Genomic DNA, 13,786 nt, shown 5'->3' with positions numbered 1-13,786 from the left:
TATTATATGATTTTTACCATGTAAAGCTGTGAAATGTGATTAGAAATAGCAATAGCACTTAGATTTGTATACCACTTTCCAGCCTCTCTAAGCTGTTTACAGAGGCAGCATATTGCCCCCAACAATCTGGCTCTTCATTTTACCGATCTCAGAAGGGTGACTCAACCTTGAGCTCTTCAGGATCGAACTCTTGACAGTGGGCAGAGTTAGCTTGCAATACTGCAGCCTAACTACTGTGCAAGCTCCAGTACTAATAGTGAAGTGAAAAATAGGACTAAAATTAAAATTTAAAAAGACTGAACTAATGATAACAGGTATATCAACCAGTCTTAGATTTGTTCTTAGATTTTTTTATAACCAGTCTTAGATTTGACAGTGAAGAAACAAACTAGAATTTGGGAGAGCAACCATCAAAGACTTGGAAAGGCATTTGGATTCTGTGACATGTCTGTACCTAAAAGGACAGAATCATACAAACAATAGTTTTATGTGGAGTCTCTGAAGACTTTGCAGAAACAGGATAAAAAGAGTATTCCTGAGAATACTATGGACAACAAACAAGTGGATCATGAAACAACCTATCTCAACTAACTCAACTAATTCAACAAACAAACAAACAAACTCAGAGTTCTCACTTGAGCCGCCAATGACCAAGTTCAAATTATCCTGTTTTGAACACATTATATAAAGACCTGGGTTCTATAGAGAAGCCTGTAATGATGGGAAGGGGGCAGGAAAAGTAGAGGGAAATGAACAATGGACTTAGTTATGGGAGCAATGGAAGACCTGAAGGATCATGTTAGGGACAGCTCATTTTTAAAAAATCCATTTATGTGGTTGATAAAACAAACAGTGAAATTGCCAAAAGAGAAAAGAAGCCAATGCCAAGAAAGACAAGAGTTTAATAAAGGAACAATAAAGAATTTCAGAGAATTCTTTGTTAAGTTCCATTAAGTCAACACTGACTTGATGGAACATAATAAAATGATAATTTGCACACTTTGTCAAGATTCATATCTTTGGTGTATGTGTGTGTGTGTGTGTGTGTGTGTGTGTGTATGTATGTATGTATGTATGTATGTATGTATGTGTGTATATATATATATATATATATATATATATATATATATATATATATATATATATATATATATATATACATACATACACATACATACATACATACACAGAGCTCTTTCCAATGTATTGAACACTGTCATTTTCCAGACTTTCTGGCATACTTTGTTTGGAACTTTTAATTGATTCTACGTCTATTTTTTTCCTTGTTTCTTTTTTTACCTTCCATATTTACAGATATTATGATATTGTTTCTTCTCTCTTCTAAGAATTCTTCAAAATTCTTGGTTAAAGTTCCTTTTCAAGACCTTTGTCTTTCTTGGTGCTAGCTTTTCTCTTTTTAGCAATTTCCATTATTTGTTTTGACATTCAGTTTGATTTCTTCCGTTTCTTGGTCTCTGACAGGCTCTTTTTATATTAATCTTTATCAACATCTTCAGTTTCATTCCACAGTTCCGTATCACTGAGGTTGAAGACTTGAAAACAGTTCCCAGTATTCTCTTTGAAAATGGTGAGTATATGCTCACAATATTATGAAAACTGGTGTGTGTGTGCGTGTTGTTGTTCTTCTGCTTTAAACTTGGAACTTGTTCTTGAAAAGTAATCTTAGAATAGATATAATGCATGCCCATTATAAAGTGAAAGTTATTATAGCCTAAGCTTATTGAAAAGCATAAAATTTCCTTTCCTTCTATACTAATTATTAGGGATGTATGTTTGCAATAACAGGCTAACTCTACTTTGCATGTTCATGCTACATTTCTGCTATCAGAAACTCCAAATCTGAAAAGTTATTTTCAAAGTAATCCCTTTATTGGACTTTTTTTTAAAATCACCACATGGAATCAGATGATATTTGAAGAACTACTAGTAAAATGTGTGCAAAGAGTTAAAATACCTCTTAACAGCTAGATATATGCCAGTAATCTTTAGTGCTTCAGAACTACTTTTAGCACTGGCGGATTTAATATAGTGTTATAATAAGACTGTAATAACTAATTATAAATGGTTGTTAAACTATACTTAATACATTAAATTAAATGTCTAAGACTACAGAAGAGCATGCAATAAGGAACTGGCAGGTCTAGTACATGGGTGTCAGTTGAAGACTATTTTGGCATCTATATGTCACATTTCAAGAGATTTGGAATTATGATTAATTCAACAAAGATATTATGTCTGTTGGACTGCTGCATATTTTTTAACTGGAAGAAATGTGTAGATTCAGCTTTTTTTTTTTAACGTATTCAAAAATTACACTGTTTAATTTGATATCATTTTTTTTATAGTTTAGTTTTTCCCCACATACCTATTTTGGTTTGAAGGTTCACTTTGTTTTTGTAGATGCCTATTGCTTTTAATCATGTGCTAATGGCTTGAAGGACAACTGGGATACACCATAAATAGACATGAAACATTTTTATGATCAAAATATACCAGAGAGAAGGAAAAATGTCCATCCTTCATCAGCTATGTTGCCATCTAAAGAAGTCTCCTCTCTATTGAAAACAGGGGAAATGATTTACCATCAGCAATATAATTTGGAGAATTATTTTAAAATCTGGACTAGATTCTAAGTCTGTGTGCAATGACAATTGCTCACTATAATGAACAGATTCAAGCCAGAAAGATACATTCAGATTTCCTTCAGCCAGAAGATCCAAGGCTGGGTGAGTCTTCAGCAGGTGCCAAGAGTCATTAACTTCATTGTAAGATTGTGCTGCCTACTCTGGGAGGTTCCTTGGCAGACACTGAGGGGAGCATCAGAGTGCCCACTTGCAATGCACACTTTAACTGGAAGATCTCAACCAGTCTGTAGAAGTCTCATAGTCTTCCCCCCGCATGGTGTGAACTATGGCAGAAGACTGGAAGGGGCTCCAAAGCACACTGAAGGTGTTGAAGAGAAGGCAACCACAGAGCAACTTCTAGATAATGGCTTTATTTGAATTCTGCTGGAGTAAAACACCCTCAAAGTTTCATACAGCCTTTCTGCTTATGGTAGTTTATATGCTTAATTTCCCATTTTACTATTGCTAAGTAAGCTGACTAAAATATTTAATAATTTAATTTTATGACATTGCATGATATGACTATATCTGTGCGACTAATTTTATACATTCCATTTTATTTTATAATTAAGAAAGATGCTTTGATGGGTGTTTTTATTTCTCCCCCCACCTTTTCTTAATACAATTGAACATTTTTAAAATGTTCAATTTAGCCCTTCCCTTTCTTCTCATTACATTTTATGTGCAATATTGAAGACAATGGCTCTGTAAACAAGAGTATGTGAGGAAACCTTAAAACTGGAAAGAACCTTTGAGATGGAACTTTTAAGATTACGTAACTCAGGAAATCTTGAGATTAATGTTTTAACCAATAGGATTAGTTGCCATGTCAACTCATCTCCAGTAAATGTATAGGCAATCCAGTGAACTACCCATTTTATTAATTATCCCTCCCTTATCTATTCAACTCATATTCAAAGTTTTCAAGCTTCTGCTTGTTGCTCATCATTTCAAGGAAACTTTTATTTCAACTAAGGCTGATTGGCCTTTGTTTTTTGCTGTCCATGGTACTTTTCTAGAGCAAAGTCATGATACCGTTTAAGGCAGTGGTTCCCAAACTTGGCAACTTTAAGACTTGTGGAGTTCAACTCCCAGAATTCTCCAGCCAGCTCTGCTCTGCTGGCTGGAGAATTCTGGGATTTGAAGTCCACAAGTCTTAAAGTTGCCAAGTTTGGGAACCACTGGTTTAAGGCATCAGGCTAGAAACTGGAAGACTATGAGTTCTACTCCTGTCTTAGGCATGAAGCCAACTGAGTGAGCTTGGGCCAGGGTCTAGGAAGTCAACACTGACTCAAAGGCACACACGTGGTACTCTTAGTAACTATTTTCAAATCCACATTTTGAAAGTAACTTTTTTCCTTGTTTTTTCCTAATTTCCAGCTGTAATAGTTGTTGTAGAGATTGTCTCAACATTCTCAACCTTGCCCCTCTGCCCAGCTGCATGGTGAAGGGGAAGGGGAAGAGGAAAGGGAAGGGGGAGGAGGAGGGATGCAAGGAGGAGAAAGAGGCACATATGGCCATGGAACAGCAGACATGTCAGGAGATGAAAACAAAATCATCAATCTTATTATTTTAAAATGAGGTTATTAAAAATAAGAAAAAGTAAAACTTTCTTAAGTTCAAGGCAGACAAATACCCAAACAACTACAAGTGGGTGAAATATTTTTTTAGCACAGATAAGGTCATAAGTAGCACCTCTGTCTTCAGTTTCCCATAGCTTAAGTTGGCACAAAACGTACAAGACTAGAGTTAGCACAAGAGATCATAAAATATATGTTATGATATGAAACAACAACAACCACCACCAGAGTCAATTTTTTAGAGGCAGTTTAAAGACTGTTCCAATTATCTGTACCCACAAAGCAGAGAAGCATATATTAAGAGCAAAAAACTCGGAATGAAAAACTTTTCTTTATTACCAAAAGGAAGGATTTCCAAGCTCACTTCTCCAACTAGTTTCTTTGTCTCCTCCTTTGAGGCTTACATTTTGCAACTCATATCAACACTACTTATTTTTCATGGTCTTGTCTAAGTTTGTCACTGTGTTCTCTTCTAGGATTAATCTCCTCTTTATTTCCACAATAAACTAGCCATCTGTGTTTATTCTTAAAACTTCTAACATCTTCAGTATCAACTGTTGACTAAATATGGTGGTTAATATTAGCTTTAGCTTCTTTATTAATCCAGACTGTTAATCTTCTCATTTCCTTTCACAAAGATCTTATAAGAGGCACCTCTAACATTATATAACCTAGCAGATCTCACTGGATTAGTAGAGTTCCCACAGCTAGTAAGGTGAATAAGAGTATCATTCTGTGAAGATAAATAATGAGGGAAAAGTTTACAAGATGCTTCTGTTGTTTGAAACTTCCTGTGGGGAAAGAAAAAACTTAAAAGTCCACTCCAGGACTGTGGTATGAAAGCCATGATACTTTTTATTATTTTAAGTATTATGTCAAAAAATATTTTTAGTACAGTTTGTGTCTTGACTATTGAAATTTGATACCATGACTCAGATCGTCTATGCCTTTGCAGATTGATTATTAGTTAGTACATGTACTTGTTTTTTCACTTATTAAAAAAAATGATGTTTTCCTTCTTTTTTCTTCCTTTTTATGGGTGAGAGATGGGAAAAAAGGTAAGGGATGAAGATGGTAATGGAGGAACCAGCTGTTTCCAAATAAGATAAACCCATTATATATAAACATAAAGCAAGTTCCTCCCAATATCAAGGCCAGGAAGAGAATGGATTTCCACTAATTTGAAAGAAGGCAAAAGGAAAATGCTTAGAATTTAAATCTTGGTGCACACAAACATACTATATATACATATATGCAAACGCATTTTGATTCTTATTACAGAAGTCAGGTCTTCTGTACTTATTTATTTATTTATTTATTTATTTATTTATTTGTATTCTGCCTTTATTGTTTTTACAAACAATTCAAAGTGGCAAACATATCTAACACTCCTTCCTCCTATTTTCTCTATAGCAACCACCCTCTGAAATGGGTTGGGCTGAGAGAGAGAGGGGGGAGGGAGGGAGGGAGGGAGGGAGGGAGGGAGGGAGAGAGAGAGAGAGAGAGAGAGAGACCCAAATTCACCCACCAGCTGGCTTTCACGGCTAAGATGGGACTAAAACTCATGGTCTCATCCTTTCTAGCCTGGTACCTTATCCACTAGACCAACTGGTATGTGTGATCCTCTTTGTTTTCATTAATGCAACTAATGTAGTCATGTCACATCTAGAAGCTTTTGCTGCAATTCAGAGAGCTAATTGTTAAGTCAAATGCATTGGCAGAGAATAGCAGTGTCAGTGGAAGCAATAACTGCTGTGTCACCTCAGGCTAGCCTGTTAAGACCTTTTCCAAGTTCTTTCCATTCCTTGAGTGTCTGTTGCTTTCTGAGCTTGGTTGTTTGCTTGCAGACATTTTTTACCTGACTAGGTGGCATCCATTATTGCCCTGCTGAGAGGATGATTTGGTCCTTTTTGGGGTTTCTGAGGGCTGCTCTGCCTCTGCTTTAAGTTGGTTCTGCTTCTGGTTTGTGACATGGTTACTGGACTTTTTTTCCTTGGGTCTCTGGGGCAAATCTTTCGGTTTTAAATGCTGCTTCTGAGGCTGCAACAAATTCTAGCTGATTAGTGTTCTCTGTGTTACAGCTGAGACCTTTGGGAGTTACTTGTTTTACAGTGAATACTAGATGGTTGGACATGTTGACTGCTCATTTGGGTTCAATAGCTCTTTGCTTCTGAGATTTAGCTCGAGCAGTTTGGTCTGAAGTTTTGCTTTCTTTTTTTGAGCTTCTTTTAGAGATGCACTGTAGCAGGGCTGTCAAACTCCCAGCCCGCCGGCCAAATGCATCACGCCCTGGCAATGCCCATGCCCAGTTTAGTGAAGGGGGGGGGGTGAAAGTCCTGATACATCATGTGACACCGCTGTGATGACAAGAGTTTGACACCCCTGTATTGTAGTCTTGATGGCAGCTGTCAACATTTTTGTGTGTTCTGGTGATGTGGCTTGTTCCAGTTGCTCTTTGTGGTGATCTACAGTGTGCTGATATTAGTTTAGTCTGAGGTGAGCATTCATTATCATCAACTTCAGTTGCTTTGTTAAGCTGTTTTCTACTCTGCTGGGCAATTTATAGGAAGCTTGTAGGTGGGCAGTGCATTTATGCAGAAAAAATATATATTTTTTCATGGTAGAAGTTTGCCTACATGCAATTTTCTCCCATTTGTGTGATTTCTGAAGTGTTTGAGGGCACAGATCCTTAAAGATATTTGGTCCTGCCTCATTCCCACCTTCCAGTACTGATTGATGGATATTTCCCTGGTGGCTAGTGATGTTCAGCTGGAAGGGAGGGAAACAAAACCGAAAGAATCTAATGAAAATTTTGCTTTGTGCGTTCTGCACATAACAAACCTGGATATGTACTTCCAAGAGAAGAAAATATATGTAGCTTTAAGGTTGAACAGTGGAGTCCTTGATGTTCTCTGAGCTTGGCTGTTTGTTGCAGACATTTCATTACCCAGTTAGGTAACATCATCAGTGCCTTTTCATTCTTTCTTCCTTTTCTCTAACCAAGTGGTGTCATCTACATATCTCGCACTGTTAGTAGTATGGCCACCAATTTTGATTTTAACTGTATTCTCATAATGTACTTGAGGCCTTTCCCCACTTGTATCTAACAAGTCCAGTCTTTCATTTTTATTCTTTGTATCCCCAGGATGCCACCTTTTCCTCAGCCTATGCATGACATAGCCATAAATTGTTTTTAGTTGAACTGATATTAAACTAATGTTTTATAATATGATAACCACCACTGGCAGTTTCAAGGTATTTCAGATTAGATGCCTTTTCCTTTCCATAGTTTTAGTCCATAGGGATGAATTGGCTTAATGCCTACTGGCTATTTCAATAGGCTGGGACAGAGACACTTCTGCCACACTAATCCCCTGGCAATCTTCTGCACTGCCATTCTTTTTTCCTCCTCCCCATGGAAATACCGTAGCTTGGCTTGGAAAGGTCAGGTTTTGAACATTCCCCATCCCCTATTTTTAAAAGCACGTGTCTTTCAAATCCCTGAGCCTCTTCAAACCCCCTCAGTGAATTCATGAAGCAAAGATATAGAATGGGGAAAGCTCCTTTGTCGGTTCCCGTCAGTGAAAGGAAAAAAGAAGGTTGCACACAAATCTGTAATTGTGTAAAAGTGACATAAGTAGAGATCCCCCCTCTTCTAAGAGGAATCAGAATATGTGCTTCACACTTTTGTGGGATTATGTGTGCACATGTATGACTTAGCTCCCTTCATGATCCCAGTGCCTAGCCATCATTTGTTGCATGAAAGACACAGACCCTTAAAGATATTTGGTCCTGCCTCATTCCCACCTTCCAGTACTGATTGATGGATGTTTCCCTGCTGGCTAGTGATGTTCAGTTGGAAGGGAGAGAAATAAAAACCCAAAGAATCCAATGAAAATTTTGCTTTGTGTGTTCTGCACATAATAAACCTGGATACTGTCACTTGGCAGCAAGGCAGAGGAACAGGCAATAGTGGCAATGGGACCAGCAAATATTATACAATATTTATGGACAACATTTTAACTCCGAAGTAAGGAAAGGCCCTTAGGGAAAACTACTATAAACTTTAAACTGTTTCCCCTAAACTCTACAGTTTGTGCTGCAGACAAGGGCTTCCATAATATGCTTTTCTGCATCGTATTATATGCAGAGGGCAAAATTATGATGGAATATCAGTCAAGTGGTTGTCAATCAAGTGAACCTTCAGCTGCTGTCTGACACAGTATAGTCCAGACACAGGTCTGACAGCTCACTGAGCATGAGATCTTAGCTTGAGCAGGACCAGCATATTTCGACACGAATAAAAATAGCAGGCTCCAAGATACCAGAAACAAGAGTTAATCTTTCCAAGTCCTACGCACTACCTCCCCAGCTGTAGATATAAAAGTCTGGCTGCTGGGTATTTGCTTGCTGAAACTGACAGCTGCAAATCCCCTAGAGACTCGAGTGGTTTGCTTTCATTTTCTGCATTTGTGCTGGTGTTAATTTGCCCAGACACCGCATCCCACAGAGTTGAGTTTGACAAGATGACAAGCGCTCTGACCGCTTCTGAAGAATGCAGCAGGACAAACAGAAAGACAGGCCAGTGTCCGGATGGAAGGCAAGGCCAACTCTTCTGTTTGTCTCCTCGTTAAGCACCAGTGTGCAAGTAATGATGCGGAAGGTGGTGGATCTTCAAAGCAGAGACCTTGCTGTCTTGAGATTCTGCATACACGACGTCATTCTACCCACCACTTTTCCTCCTCCTTCCCGATGTTTAAAAGAGTTTAGTGAGACAGACACAAAAGTAGCAGAGGATTAAATTAGTTTATCCAGAAATGCCTCAGCACAGCAAAAGGCAATATAACAGTATTCGTTCCTGCTAATAAACGCCAGTCTTTGCTTAGCTCCGCCAGAGACTTGCTCGGGGATATTTATCAACAGAACGCTGAACAATAAAGGCTGCTAGACAGATCTCCTGTTTTCAGAATGAGAAAGGCTACAGTTGATATCCCGGTCCCCAAAGCCCCCCAGGTGAAATCCCCAACCGAGCACACTCTGGTTACAGGGCTTCCTGTCTTTTCCTTTTGGAAAGAGGACCATCTTTCCACCTCTTGAGACATTGGCTCCTGCCAGAAGGGGCTGGCATGCTTTTGTTCATGAAGGCAAAACCTCTTAGGTATGCTAACTGAGACTTAATTGCAGAAGGAAAGGAATGTATTATAAAGCCTATTTATTTATACGTATTCATTTGAAAAAGTCCTTGGTTTGCCAGTGTGACAAATAATGCAGCTTCCTAATGAACTGCAACTGAATTAGACCCATGGTACAGAAAATAATACCCCCTACACTTTGTTACACTTGCTGCTACAAGCACTAAGAATTGTTAAATTAGGCAAGCCTATAGTCAGATGTTATATTCCCCGTTGCTGATCTACTAGATGCCTTGAAACATTGACAAGCAAGGAACAACAAACTTGATCCATTATTTGACCCTAATCATCTCAGTGTTAAATTACTTCTTCTTTCCCTTGTGGTTTTAATCTTTTTGAGTGGTGTAGAATTATTGAGTTAGGGTCTTGCAAGCCATCTAATTATATCACCTGCATAATGGAAGGAGTATAGTTATAGAAACATTCCCCACTAACGGCAGCTCCCTTCCCCAGTTGAAGGCTTCTTGTAATTCTCATTTCCCACTCAATGGTACCTTGGCTGGAGATCCATTTTCCTTCGCTTCCTATGTTGTTCCCTAATCTGCCACTTTGAACTGCACTGGCTAGGAATCATGGGAGTTGAAGTTCAACTCATTTGGTTTGGGAAGGCTGTTCTAGGAGAGCAGGAGAGCATCAGTTTACATGCAACGCTAGTTAATTTTATGTTCATGAAATTAACTTGCCTCTTTCACCCTAGTGTATTTCATCTTGCAACACAAAGTTTGAGGCTTAAAAAAAAGCTTTTAAAAAGATCCTTTTCTTAGGACAATCCCTACACTACTGTACAAAACTAATTCCATCCCCTCCTTACATTTCATGCTTTTATGTGTTTTTTTCCATTCCCAATTTTAGCTTGATTGCTTCCTTTAAAAATATCAAACTTTTAGGCTTTTCTTGATCAGAAAGCTGTGCCTTCCTTATAAATCTTAATCACTTCAGTTGCCTTTTACAGAAGTGTCTTTTCTGTAAAATGCATCCTTTAAAATGGGCCAAAACTATTGATATCAATGGAACAGCCAAAAATTTCTAGGAGGCTGGTATACAGTATACAGAACCACTTCACACATTAATGTATATATCTTCAGCTCCAGTCATTCCAACAATATTAAGCACCATCTTGGATGTACAGTTAGGTTCTAAATCTGTGAAAATCAATGAGAGTCTTTGAAAGTCCCATCTAGGCCATTTTATTTTTAATTGGAATATCAGCTTTCTCTGGAGGTTTAGCGTACACAAGCATATAGGGATGTGTGTGTGTGAATCAGCCCAGCCTGTTTTTATGCATGCCACAGAGGAAAATACAAGAGGGATCTCCAAGCAGAAACAAGAATATAAGGAAGCCATTTTCAGATAAGAAAACCTTCCCCTTCTGAATGCTTTCAGATACTTTTGTTCTTCTGCCAACATCTATTACAGGAGTGTCCAGCCCTGCCAACTTTACAATTGTGAACCATGCTGGCTGGAGAATTCTTGGAGTTGAATTCCACAAGTCTTAAAGTTCCCAAGATTGGACACCTCTGATTTATTCCAAAGACTTTCCACAAACACCAGTCCTACTCTCAGCTGATTGGCCTTGCCCTTCTCAGCCCTGTCAATGAGAAAACACACCTTGAAGCTACTGTATTAGGTGCCCTTTTCTTTCTTATCCCACTGGCCCCAATTAGCATCATTGTAAGCATCAGCCTAAAAGCAGAGTATGGTGAATGCAGCTGGACTGGTGCAATGTGTCACAAATTAACTCTAGGTTATTTTAAGGGGGCATTTTCTACATAGCTCCTGGCTATGAAATGGAGTGATAATTAACATTATTCCCTTCACCCCCACCTCCTTCACATTTTCTTTCCTACCTTGGCTAATCATTCTCATTCCTTCCTGAATTTTGTAGCCAGAATGAAAAGGTCAGTTAGCATTTATCCTTCATAATGCCAAGGAGAATCCAGCAATGAAAGATTAAAGAAGCTGCGGGTGAAACTTTCTCACCTGGATTCTTCAGGCTTTAACTCTTTTATTCACAGCAAGGCAATGAGAATGTAACAGGGTCACTGAAATTGCTGGCTTACCACTGAGTAATTTCACTTGTTTCATAACCCCACTTAATCATGACCTGGTTTCCACTTGGTATCTCAACTCCTTCATTGTAGTACCTGAAGGTATTTTTTTTAAAGAAACATGTACCTATAGCTTTATTATAAAAGTAATAAAACACATTGCTACAATCCCACTAAAGTATAGAGCCTCAGTTACCTGGATGCAGTGGTGGGTTCCGGATCCCATTCCAACAGGGACGGTTGGAATGGGCCTGGAGTCGCCCACATGGACACGTGTAGCATGCGTCGTAACTGCCAGTGATGTCTCCACAAGCCTCCATGACACTCCAGCTGCTTGGCAGAGCATCACACAGGCACTGTATGCATCTTGCACGTAAGCACCAAAGGCTTTAAAGGACAGGTAAGGAGCTCAGGCGGGAGGGTGGGCCCTCCAGAGCACCATACCGGAACAGTACCCGGTGCTCCAGGCAGGCTCCAGTACACCCGTACCAGGGCGTACCGCCTGCAACCCATCACTGCCTGGATGCCTATGAGCATCGCAGATGAATAAGGCATTCCCAGAGTGTCCAGCATAGCAAATGAAATGAAAAATACTTATTTTATATAAGGCCAAAAAGAATTGAATAGAATTCATTAGTTTTGATTCATATAAAGATGTAAAGATTCATTACATAAAAGATTGCATCTTATGAACACATCTTGAACTTATTTTAACAAACCAAAGCATTAACCTATGTATTTTTAGCTAACTCTTTACAAATGATTTATAGGATCATAGCATCACCCAGCCATTGCTATGGTGATATAAGGCTATCTTCATTACTGTTGCATCAGCTCACCAATGGTACTATAAGATCTATATATCTCTAATGAGGAACTGGTCTCAGATATACTGTATTTATTTCCACATTAGCCAGTTGCAGCAAAATAACAACGTTGTGATATCTTACATTTTTTGTTTCAGTTGTCAGTGAGTGACTACTCTTGCCTGTCGTCCCTTACCCTAACTCCAGGTCTGTAGGCCACTCTTGAAAAGATGGGAATGGCAGATCATTTCCTTACTGTTGCCAGGAACACCAGAACAGTAGGATTTGATTTTATCATTTACAGAATTCAGGATCATTAACTGAAAGGACCTTGGAGCTTTTCTAATCCAATCCCTTGCTTAAGCAGAAAACCCTACAGCATTCCAGACAAATTGATGTCTAATCTCTTCTTCAAAATCTCCATTGATGGAGTCCCCACAACTTCTGGAGACAAGCCTATCCATTGTTCAATTGTTCTCACTATCAGTAAATTTCTCTTTAGTTCTAGGTTGGATTTAAAGCCTGGGAATTTGTTTTTTACCACACTAAGCTTAAACCATAATAAATGACTTAATCTTCAAGATTCCACCAGATTCCTTTAGCTGCGGCAGGCATTAAATAAAGTGATCATGAATAATAAAAAAAGAACCCTAACCCTTGTCTAAACAGCTACTTATTTCTGATAGTCCTTAAGCTACAATAAACGCAATATTTTGAAAAGATTTCACAAGATTTTTGTTTTTGGCAGAGGCTGATCATAATTCTCTGGGGTTTTAGTCCTTGCCAGCCCTGCCTGGAGATGCCAAAGATTTCATCAGGGACTTGTAACATGCACAGCTGATGCCCTATTTCTGACTCCAACCTTTCCCAAAAGTTTCCCCAAGAGGAAGGAGAAACAGTGAAAATTTCAAATGATCTTTCTCAAAAGATGAGTTGGATTTTTTTAAATACAACAAAAAATCATTTTTTCATTTATACATAAATGTAAAAGCAACCAAAATCAGGCAAACTATAATATATAAATAAGGTTTGATGGAAGCTTCTTTTGAAGCGTTTCAGTTAAAGAAATTCAGTTATACTACTAGCAACTCAAAGGTGGATAACAAGCTTAACACTTATAATGTTTGGTGATTTTTATTTGCAATATATATCTTGGCCATGCTACTTTATGCCAGAGTGCTGCATGGAATATGCAATGTAAGGGAGAAAAATACAGAATTTCAAAACAACTCAATCAGCTGTCATCTCCCAAACAGGAAGAGATAATGTCAGTAACCACGGAGTGTAATGATTTATTACTACAGCATCGAAGTATTTGGCCATTTATAGAGCAATAATGAGAGCCCTCTCTGGTTGTAAAATGCTCAGAGAAAAGAAAGGCAACACAGGGAGAAAGAGATAAGATATGCCAAGTTTTACACATTAAAACAGAAAAAATAGTTGTTTGTCACGTAAAGAGAAAGACCTTGGGGCTAGTGGCAACACATCTGGCCAGCAGAAGGGCCCATGGGGGCA

The sequence above is a fragment of the Thamnophis elegans genome, chromosome 2, assembly GCF_009769535.1.
Source record: "Thamnophis elegans isolate rThaEle1 chromosome 2, rThaEle1.pri, whole genome shotgun sequence".
Lineage (NCBI taxonomy): Eukaryota > Metazoa > Chordata > Lepidosauria > Squamata > Colubridae > Thamnophis > Thamnophis elegans.
This window is presented reverse-complemented; position numbering follows the sequence as displayed.